The sequence below is a fragment of the Oncorhynchus masou genome, unplaced genomic scaffold (genome assembly GCF_036934945.1).
Source record: "Oncorhynchus masou masou isolate Uvic2021 unplaced genomic scaffold, UVic_Omas_1.1 unplaced_scaffold_3527, whole genome shotgun sequence".
Classification (NCBI taxonomy): Eukaryota; Metazoa; Chordata; class Actinopteri; order Salmoniformes; family Salmonidae; genus Oncorhynchus; species Oncorhynchus masou.
Window position 1 is genome coordinate 5,699 of NW_027009934.1, and position 11,802 is coordinate 17,500.

At 37.4% G+C, this 11,802-nt stretch overlaps 1 long non-coding RNA gene across 2 annotated transcripts in view; it reads right to left on the reverse strand.

Moving 5' to 3' along the window:
• Window positions 1–1,194: 1,194 nt before the first annotated feature.
• LOC135534529 (uncharacterized) overlaps window positions 1,195–11,802 on the reverse strand; it is a 28,707-nt gene continuing 18,099 nt past the window's right edge. Inside the window, exons 2-4 of one of the 2 annotated variants that reach the window (XR_010454701.1) lie at window positions 10,524–10,633; window positions 1,476–1,494; window positions 1,195–1,232 (exon numbers count right to left, since the gene is read on the reverse strand). This is a non-coding gene — a long non-coding RNA (uncharacterized LOC135534529). Of the gene's footprint in view, window positions 1,233–1,475; window positions 1,495–10,523; window positions 10,953–11,802 lie in introns of those variants that run through there. The other variant, XR_010454700.1, reaches the window with a different exon arrangement.

Here is an 11,802-nt window from a genome sequence, read left to right on the forward strand (position 1 = left end):
GGCACTAACACACCTGATTCACCTGATGGTGGATTACTATTGGTTGAACCTTATAAACATGTTATGTATCCCAAATGGCATCCTAATTTCCCACTTTTGACCAGTAGTGCACTAAATAGAGAATAGGGCCCTGTTTGGGACATGTTGTTTCCTCAGAGACTAACATGAGAGAGGTGTGTGACCCTCTGTCCACACACTGGGCATCGATGGAGAAATGACACGTTCACAGAACGACACACGTGTCGATGTACAGATACTGAGAATTACACAGACATCAAACACGTCAAACCTGTTTACATTCTACTGAATCACTCTGACCTTTTACCTTGTTAGACATGTTTTTATGAGAGAGAGACGGAGGGATGGATGGAGGGAAAGAGAGAGGGAGGGAGGGAGAGATAGAGAGGTGTGGGATTGACAGAGAGGGGTGGAGGGAGTGAAAGAGAGAGGGAGGGAGAGAGGCGGAGGGATGGAGGGAGGGAAAGAGAGAGAGGAAGGGATAGATAGAGAGGTGGGGGATTGACAGAGAGAGGGGGTGGAGGGAAGGAAAGAGAGAGGGAGGGAGAGAGACAGAGGGATGGAGGGAGGGAGGGAAAGAGAGAGAGGAAGGGAGAGATAGAGAGGTGGGGGATTGACAGAGAGAGAGGGGGGTGGAGGGAAGGAAAGAGAGAGGGAGGGAGAGAGACAGAGGGATGGAGGGAGGGAAAGAGAGAGAGGAAGGGAGAGATAGAGGTGGGGGATTGACAGAGAGAGGGGTGGAGGGAGGGAAAGAGAGAGGGAGGGAGAGAGACAGAGGGATGGAGGGAGTGAAAGAGAGAGGGAGGGAGAGATAGTGGTGGGGGATTGACAGAGAGAGGGGTGGAGGAAGGGAAAGAGAGAGGGAGGGAGCGAGACAGAGGGATGAGGGAGGGAAAGTGAGAGATGAAGGGAGAGATAGAGAGGTGGGGGATTGACAGAGAGAGAGAGGGGTGGAGGGAAGGAAAGAGAGAGGGAGGGAGGGAGACGGAGGGATGGAGGGAGGGAAAGAGAGAGAGGAAGGGAGAGATAGAGAGGTGGCGGATTGACAGAGAGAGAGAGAGGGGTGGAGGGAAGGAAAGAGAGAGGGAGGGAGAGAGAGGGAGGTGTGGGGCAGACAGAGAGAGAGGGAGAGAGAGGGGGGTGGAGGGTGAGGGAGAGGTTGAATGCTAGCACTCACCTGAGTACACAGTTCTTGTGTAAGGCAGGTATCATTTCTTTAAGTTTCCATCAGCAGGGGAGGGTGAAGCATTAGAAGACAAAAAGAAAACGTCAGAAAAATTCTTTACATATTTCAGCTGCCTAACTTATAGAAGAAGAATCATGAGGACACAGAGAACCTTCTAGAGTTCTAAAGTTACACCGAAGAATCCTCAAAGAATCTAGAGCTGATGTGATCGTTAAGTGTTGTGATAGGCCTCATTCTGGACTGGAACGTGGCTCAGATGACAATGACTTACCGTTGTGCATCTGATGCTCCTGTGGGAACACAATGACATCATTTATTGGTTTAATACTTGAACGTTTTTATTTAATTTCTTTATATCTGAGAAGAAAGTGATTGATTGTGGGCAATGAATTAAAACTTGAATTCTTCCAATTCATTTGACAGTACTGTTAACTGTTATTCTGTCTTATCTCTCTCTCTCTCTCTCTCTCTCTGCTACTATACACTACTGTCTACTGTACTCTACTGTCTACTGTACTGTACTATACACTACTGTACTGTACTCTACTATACACTACTGTACTGTACTCTACTATACACTACTGTACTGTACTCTACTATACACTACTGTACTGTATTCTACTATACACTACTGTACTCTACTATATTATACACTACTGTACTGTATTCTACTATACACTACTGTACTATACACTACTATACACTACTGTCTACTGTACTCTACTATACTCTACTGTCTACTGTACCCTACTATACACTACTGTACTGTACTCTACTATACACTACTGTCTACTGTACTCTACTGTCTACTGTACTCTACTATACACTACTGTACTGTACTCTACTGTCTACTGTACTCTACTATACTCTACTGTCTACTGTACCCTACTATACACTACTGTACTGTACTCTACTATACACTACTGTCTACTGTACTCTACTGTCTACTGTACTCTACTATACACTACTGTACTGTACTCTACTGTCTACTGTACTCTACTGTACTCTACTGTCTACTGTACTCTACTATACACTACTGTACTGTACTCTACTATACACTACTGTACTGTACTCTACTATACACTACTGTACTGTACTCTACTATACACTACTGTACTATACACTACTATACACTACTGTATACTGTACTCTACTATACTCTACTGTCTACTGTACCCTACTATATACTACTGTACTGTACTCTACTATACACTACTGTACTGTACTCTACTATACACTACTGTACTGTACTCTACTATACACTACTGTACTATACACTACTATACACTTTTGTCTACTGTACTATACTATACACTACTGTTTACTGTACTCTACTGTACACTACTGTACTGTACTCTACTATACACTACTGTACTGTATTCTACTATACACTACTGTACTATACACTACTATACACTACTGTCTACTGTACTCTACTATACACTACTGTACTGTACTCTACTGTCTACTGTACTCTACTATACTCTACTGTCTACTGTACTCTACTGTCTACTGTACTCTACTATACACTACTGTACTGTACTGTACTGTCTACTGTACTCTACTGTACTCTACTGTCTACTGTACTCTACTATACACTACTGTACTGTACTCTACTATACACTACTGTACTGTACTCTACTATACACTACTGTACTGTACTCTACTATACACTACTGTACTATACACTACTATACACTACTGTCTACTGTACTCTACTGTCTACTGTACCCTACTATATACTACTGTACTGTACTCTACTATACACTACTGTACTGTACTCTACTCTACTATACACTACTGTACTGTATTCTACTATACACTACTGTACTATACACTACTATACACTACTGTCTACTGTACTCTACTATACTCTACTGTCTACTGTACCCTACTATACACTACTGTACTGTACTCTACTATACACTACTGTCTACTGTACTCTACTGTCTACTGTACTCTACTATACACTACTGTACTGTACTCTACTGTCTACTGTACTCTACTGTCTACTGTACCCTACTATACACTACTGTACTGTACTCTACTATACACTACTGTCTACTGTACTCTACTGTCTACTGTACTCTACTATACACTACTGTACTGTACTCTACTGTCTACTGTACTCTACTGTCTACTGTACCCTACTATACACTACTGTACTGTACTCTACTATACACTACTGTCTACTGTACTCTACTGTCTACTGTACTCTACTATACACTACTGTACTGTACTCTACTATACACTACTGTACTGTACTCTACTATACACTACTGTACTGTACTCTACTATACACTACTGTACTATACACTACTATACACTACTGTACTGTACTATACACTACTGTCTACTGTACCCTACTATACACTACTGTACTGTACTCTACTATACACTACTGTCTACTGTACTCTACTGTCTACTGTACTCTACTATACACTACTGTACTGTACTCTACTGTCTACTGTACTCTACTGTACTCTACTGTCTACTGTACTCTACTATACACTACTGTACTGTACTCTACTATACACTACTGTACTGTACTCTACTATACACTACTGTACTGTACTCTACTATACACTACTGTACTATACACTACTATACACTACTGTACTGTACTATACACTACTGTCTACTGTACCCTACTATACACTACTGTACTGTACTCTGCTATACACTACTGTCTACTATACTCTACTATACACTACTGTACTATACAATACTATACACTACTGTACTGTACTATACACTACTGTCTACTGTGCTCTAGTATACACTACTGTCTACTATACAATACACTACTGTACTATACAATACTATACACTACTGTACTATACAATACTATACACTACTGTACTATACAATACTATACACTACTGTACTGTACAATACTATACACTACTGTACTGTACTCTACTATACACTACTGTACTGTACTCTACTATACACTACTGTACTGTACTCTACTATACACTACTGTACTGTACTCTACTATACACTACTGTACTATACTCTACTATACACTACTGTACTGTACTCTACTATACACTACTGTACTATTTAATACTATACACTACTGTACTGTACTCTACTATACTGTACTCTACTATACACTACTGTACTATACACTACTATACACTACTGTACTGTACTCTACTATACACTACTGTACTATACAATACTATACACTACTATACTGTACTCTACTATACACTACTGTACTGTACACTACTGTACTGTACTCTACTATACACTACTGTACTGTACTCTACTATACACTACTGTACTGTACTCTACTATACACTACTGTACTGTACTCTACTATACACTACTATACTGTACACTACTGTCTACTGTACTCCTCTATACACTACTGTACTATTCAATACTATACACTACTGTACTGTACTCTACTATACACTACTGTACTGTACTCTACTATACACTACTGTACTGTACTCTACTATACACTACTATACTGTACACTACTGTCTACTGTACTCCTCTATACACTACTGTACTATTCAATACTATACACTACTGTACTGTACTCTACTATACACTACTGTACTGTACTCTACTATACACTACTGTACTATACAATACTATACACTACTATACTATACAATACTATGCACTACTGTACTGTACACTACTGTCCTGTACTCTACTATACACTAATGTACTATTTAATACTATACACTACTGTACTGTACTCTACTATACTGTACTCTACTATACACTACTGTACTATACACTACTATACACTACTGTACTGTACTCTACTATACACTACTGTACTATACAATACTATACAATACTATACTGTACTCTACTATACACTACTGTACTGTACACTACTGTACTGTACTCTACTATACACTACTGTACTGTACTCTACTATACACTACTGTACTGTACTCTACTATACACTACTATACTGTACTCTACTATACACTACTGTACTGTACTCTACTATACACTACTGTACTGTACTCTACTATACACTACTGTACTGTACTCTACTATACACTACTATACTGTACACTACTGTCTACTGTACTCTACTATACACTACTGTACTGTACTCTACTATACACTACTGTACTGTACTCTACTATACACTACTGTACTGTACTCTACTATACACTACTATACTGTACACTACTGTCTACTGTACTCCTCTATACACTACTGTACTATTCAATACTATACACTACTGTACTGTACTCTACTATACACTACTGTACTGTACTCTACTTTACACTACTGTACTGCACTCTACTATACACTACTATACTGTACACTACTGTCTACTGTACTCCTCTATACACTACTGTACTATTCAATACTATACACTACTGTACTGTACTCTACTATACACTACTGTACTGTACTCTACTATACACTACTGTACTATACAATACTATACACTACTATACTATACAATACTATGCACTACTGTACTGTACACTACTGTACTGTACTCTACTATACACTACTGTACTATTTAATACTATACACTACTGTACTGTACTCTACTATACTGTACTCTACTATACACTACTGTACTATACACTACTATACACTACTGTACTGTACTCTACTATACACTACTGTACTATACAATACTATACAATACTATACTGTACTCTACTATACACTACTGTACTGTACACTACTGTACTGTACTCTACTATACACTACTGTACTGTACTCTACTATACACTACTGTACTGTACTCTACTATACACTACTATACTGTACACTACTGTCTACTGTACTCTACTATACACTACTGTACTGTACTCTACTATACACTACTGTACTGTACTCTACTATACACTACTGTACTGTACTCTACTATACACTACTATACTGTACACTACTGTCTACTGTACTCTACTATACACTACTGTACTGTACTCTACTATACACTACTGTACTGTACTCTACTATACACTACTGTACTGTACTCTACTATACACTACTATACTGTACACTACTGTCTACTGTACTCCTCTATACACTACTGTACTATTCAATACTATACACTACTGTACTGTACTCTACTATACACTACTGTACTGTACTCTACTTTACACTACTGTACTGCACTCTACTATACACTACTGTACTGTACTCTACTATACACTACTGTACTATACAATACTATACACTACTATACTATACAATACTATGCAGTACTGTACTGTACACTACTGTACTGTACTCTACTATACACTACTGCACTGTACTCTACTATACACTACTGTCTACTGTACTCTACTATACACTACTGTACTGTACTCTACTTTACACTACTGTACTGCACTCTACTATACACTACTGTACTGTACTCTACTATACACTACTGTACTGTACTCTACTATACACTACTGTACTGCACTCTACTATACACTACTGTACTATACAATACTATACACTACTATACTATACAATACTATGCACTACTGTACCATACTCTACTATACACTACTGTACTGTACTCTATTATACACTACTGTACTATACAATACTATACACTACTGTACTGTACTATAATTTACTGTCTAGTATACTGTACTTTACTATTCTGTACTGTCTACTGTACTATACTATAATTGACTGTCTACTGTACTATAATTTACTGTCTACTATATTATACTGTACTTTACTATTCTGTACTGTCTACTGTACTATACAATACTATGCACTACTGTACCGTACTCTACTATACACTACTGTACAGTACTCTATTATACACTACTGTACTATACAATACTATACACTACTGTACTCTACTATACACTACTGTACTATTCAATACTATATACTACTATACTGTACACTACTGTACTGTACTCTACTATACACTACTGTCTACTGTACTCTACTATACACTACTGTACTGTACTCTACTTTACACTACTGTACAGTACTCTATTATACACTACTGTACTATACAATGCTATACACTACTGTATTGTACTCTACTATACACTACTGTACTATTCAATACTATACACTACTGTACTGTACTCTACTATACCTTACTCTACTATACACTACTGTACTATACAATACTATACACTACTATACTGTACTCTACTATACTCTACTGTACTATACAATACTATACACTACTATACTGTACTCTACTATACACTACTGTACTGTACTCTATTATACACTACTGTACTGTACTCTACTATACACTACTGGACTGTACTCTACTATACACTACTGTACTGTACTCTACTATACACTACTGTACTGTACTCTACTATACACTACTGTACTATACAATACTATACACTACTGTACAATACAATACTATGCACTACTGTACCATACTCTACTATACACTACTGTACCATACTCTACTATACACTACTGTACTATTCAATACAATACACTACTGTACTATTCAATACTATACACTACTGTACTGTACTCTACTATACTGTACTCTATTATACACTACTGTACTATACAATACTATACACTACTGTACTGTACTATAATTTACTGTCTAGTATACTGTACTTTACTATTCTGTACTGTCTACTGTACTATACTATAATTGACTGTCTACTGTACTATACTATACAATACTATAATTTGCTGTCTACTGTACTATAATTTACTGTCTACTATATTATACTGTACTTTACTATTCTGTACTGTCTACTGTACTATACTATACTATCATTTACTGTCTACTGCACAATACTATAATTTACTGTCTACTGTACTATTCTATACTATAATTTACTGTCTACTGTACTATACTATAATTTACTGTCTACTGTACTATACTATACTGTTCTGTCTTCTGTACTATACTATACTATAATTTACTGTCTACTGTACAATACTATACTATAATTTACTGTCTACTGTACTATACTATACTATAATTTACTGTCTACTGTACTATACTATACTATAATTTACTGTCTACTGTACTATACTATACTGTTCTGTCTTCTGTACTATACTATACTATAATTTACTGTCTACTGTACTATACTATACTATAATTTACTGTCTACTGTACTATACTATACTATAATTTACTGTCTACTGTACTATACTATACTATAATTTACTGTCTACTGTACAATACTATACTATAATTTACTGTCTACTGTACAATACTATACTATAATTTACTGTCTACTGTACATTACTATACTATAATTTACTGTCTACTGTACTATACTATAATTTACTGTCTACTGTACTATACTATACTATAATTTACTGTCTACTGCACAATACTGTACTATACTTTACTGTCTACTGTACAATACTATACTATAATTTACTGTCTACTGTACTATACTATACTATAATTTACTGTCTACTGTACTATACTATACTATAATTTACTGTCTACTGTACAATACTATACTATAATTTACTGTCTACTGTACTATACTATACTATAATTTACTGTCTACTGTACTATACTATACTATAATTTACTGTCTACTGTACAATACTATACTATAATTTACTGTCTACTGTACAATACCGTACTTTACTATACTGTTCTGTCTACTGAACTATACTATACAGTATTCTACTGTACTCTACTATACTTTACTCTACTGTACTATACTATACTGTACTGTCTACTGAACTATACTATACAGTATTCTACTGTACTCTACTATACTTCACTCTACTGTACTATACTATACTGTACTGTACTCTACTGTCTACTGTATTCTACTGTACTATACTATACTGTACTGTACTCTGCTGTCTACTTTATTCTATTATATTCTACTGTCTGTATTCTACTGTATTATATTACAATACTGTATTCTACTGTCTACTGTATTCTACTGAACTGTAATGTACTGTACTCTACTGTTCTCTACTGTATTCTACTGTACTGTAATGTACTGTACTCTACTGTTCTCTACTGTATTCTACTGTACTGTAATGTACTGTACTCTACTGTTCTCTACTGTATTCTACTGTACTGTAATGTACTGTACTCTACTGTTCTCTACTGTATTCTACTGTACTGTAATGTATTGTGCTCTACTGTTCTCTACTGTATTCTACTGTATTCTACTGTACTGTAATGTACTGTACTCTACTGTTCTCTACTGTACTCTACTGTTCTCTACTGTATTCTACTGTACTGTAATGTACTGTACTCTACTGTTCTCTACTGTATTCTACTGTGCTGTAATGTACTGTACTCTACTGTTCTCTACTGTATTCTACTGTACTGTAATGTACTGTACTCTACTGTTCTCTACTGTACTCTACTGTTCTCTACTGTATTCTACTGTACTGTAATGTACTGTACTCTACTGTTCTCTACTGTATTCTACTGTACTGTAATGTACTGTACTCTACTGTTCTCTACTGTACTCTACTGTTCTCTACTGTATTCTACTGTACTGTAATGTACTGTACTCTACTGTTCTCTACTGTATTCTACTGTACTGTAATGTACTGTACTCTACTGTTCTGTACTGTATTCTACTGTACTGTAATGTACTGTACTCTACTGTTCTCTACTGTATTCTACTGTACTGTTCTCTACTGTACTCTACTGTTCTCTACTGTATTCTACTGTACTGTTCTCTACTGTACTCTACTGTTCTCTACTGTATTCTACTGTACTGTACTCTACTGTTCTCTACTGTATTCCACTGTCTATTGTATTGTACTGCACTCTACTGTTCTCTACTGTACTCTACTGTATTCCACTGTCTATTGTATTGTACAGCACTCTTTTGTACTCTACTGCACTGTAATGTACTGTACTCTACTGTTCTCTACTGTATTCCACTGTACTGTTCTCTACTGTACTCTACTGTTCTCTACTGTATTCTACTGTACTGTTCTCTACTGTACTCTACTGTTCTCTACTGTATTCTACTGTACTGTTCTCTACTGTACTCTACTGTATTCCACTGTCTATTGTATTGTACAGCACTCTTTTGTACTCTACTGCACTGTATTGTACTGCACTCTACTGTACTCTACTGTACTGTATTGTACTGCACTCTACTGTATTCCACTGTCTACTGTACTCTACTGTACTCTACTGTTCTCTACTGTATTCCACTGTCTATTGTATTGTACTGCACTCTTTTGTACTCTACTGTACTCTACTGTACTCTACTGTACTCTACTGTATTCCACTGTCTATTGTATTGTACTGTACTCTACTGCACTCTACTGCACTCTACTGTACTCTACTGTACTCTACTGTATTCCACTGTCTATTGTATTGTACTGTACTCTACTGCACTCTACTGCACTCTACTGCACTTACCCCAGTAGCAGCAGAGAGCTGTGAGGTAGATCAGGAGGAAGAGGTGGCGTGATCTCATGATGATGAGACAATGACTGTCATGGGGTCAGCTGGAAACAGATATCACTGATCTGGGAACACAAGATCACCGGTTATTATCACTGTAACAGGTTGCTATAATAGAGCCAACTGGTCTCTGGGGATATAGTTCGTGGAACAGAAGATAACAGGTTATGCAGGCCTTTTCCCACACAACATAGAGAGAAGGGTGACGTTGTCCCTAGATACTGATCTTGGGTCAGTTTAACATTGTTCCCCACCAATGGTTAAGGGAAGGATTGGGGGAGGGAAGCTGATACTGGATCTGTACCATGGGGGAAACTTCAACCCAGAGCCTGATGCAGACAACAGTGAATGAAACAGGGAGACAGATATGGAGAGAGAGATACAGAGTGGATGAAACAGGGAGACAGATATGGACAGAGAGATACAGAGTGGATGAAACAGGGAGACAGATATGGACAGAGAGATAGAGAGTGGATGAAACAGGGAGACAGATATGGACAGAGAGATACAGTGTGGATGAATCAGAGAGACAGCTATGGACAGAGAGATACAGAGTGGATGAAACAGGGAGACAGATATGGACAGAGAGATACAGAGTGAATGAATCAGAGAGACAGATATGGACGGAGAGATACAGAGTGGATGAAACAGGGAGACAGATATGGACAGAGAGATACAGAGTGAATGAAACAGGGAGACAGATATGGACAGAGAGATACAGAGTTAATGAAACAGGGAGACAGATATGGACAGAGAGATACAGAGTGGATGAATCAGAGAGACAGATATGGACAGAGAGATACAGAGTTAATGAAACAGAGAGACAGATATGGACAGAGAGATACAGAGTGAATGAATCAGGGAGACAGATATGGACAGAGAGATACAGAGTGAATGAATCAGGGAGACTGATATGGACAGAGAGATACAGAGTGGCTGAAACAGGGAGACTGATATGAACAGAGAGATACAGTGTGGATGAATCAGGGAGACAGATATGGACAGAGAGATACAGAGTGGATGAAACAGGGAGACAGATATGGACAGAGAGATACAGAGTGAATGAATCAGAGAGACAGATATGGACAGAGAGATACAGAGTGGATGAAACAGGGAGACAGATATGGACAGAGAGATACAGAGTGGATGAAACAGGGAGACAGATATGGACAGAGAGATACAGAGTGGATGAAACAGGGAGACAGATATGGACAGAGAGATACAGTGTGGATGG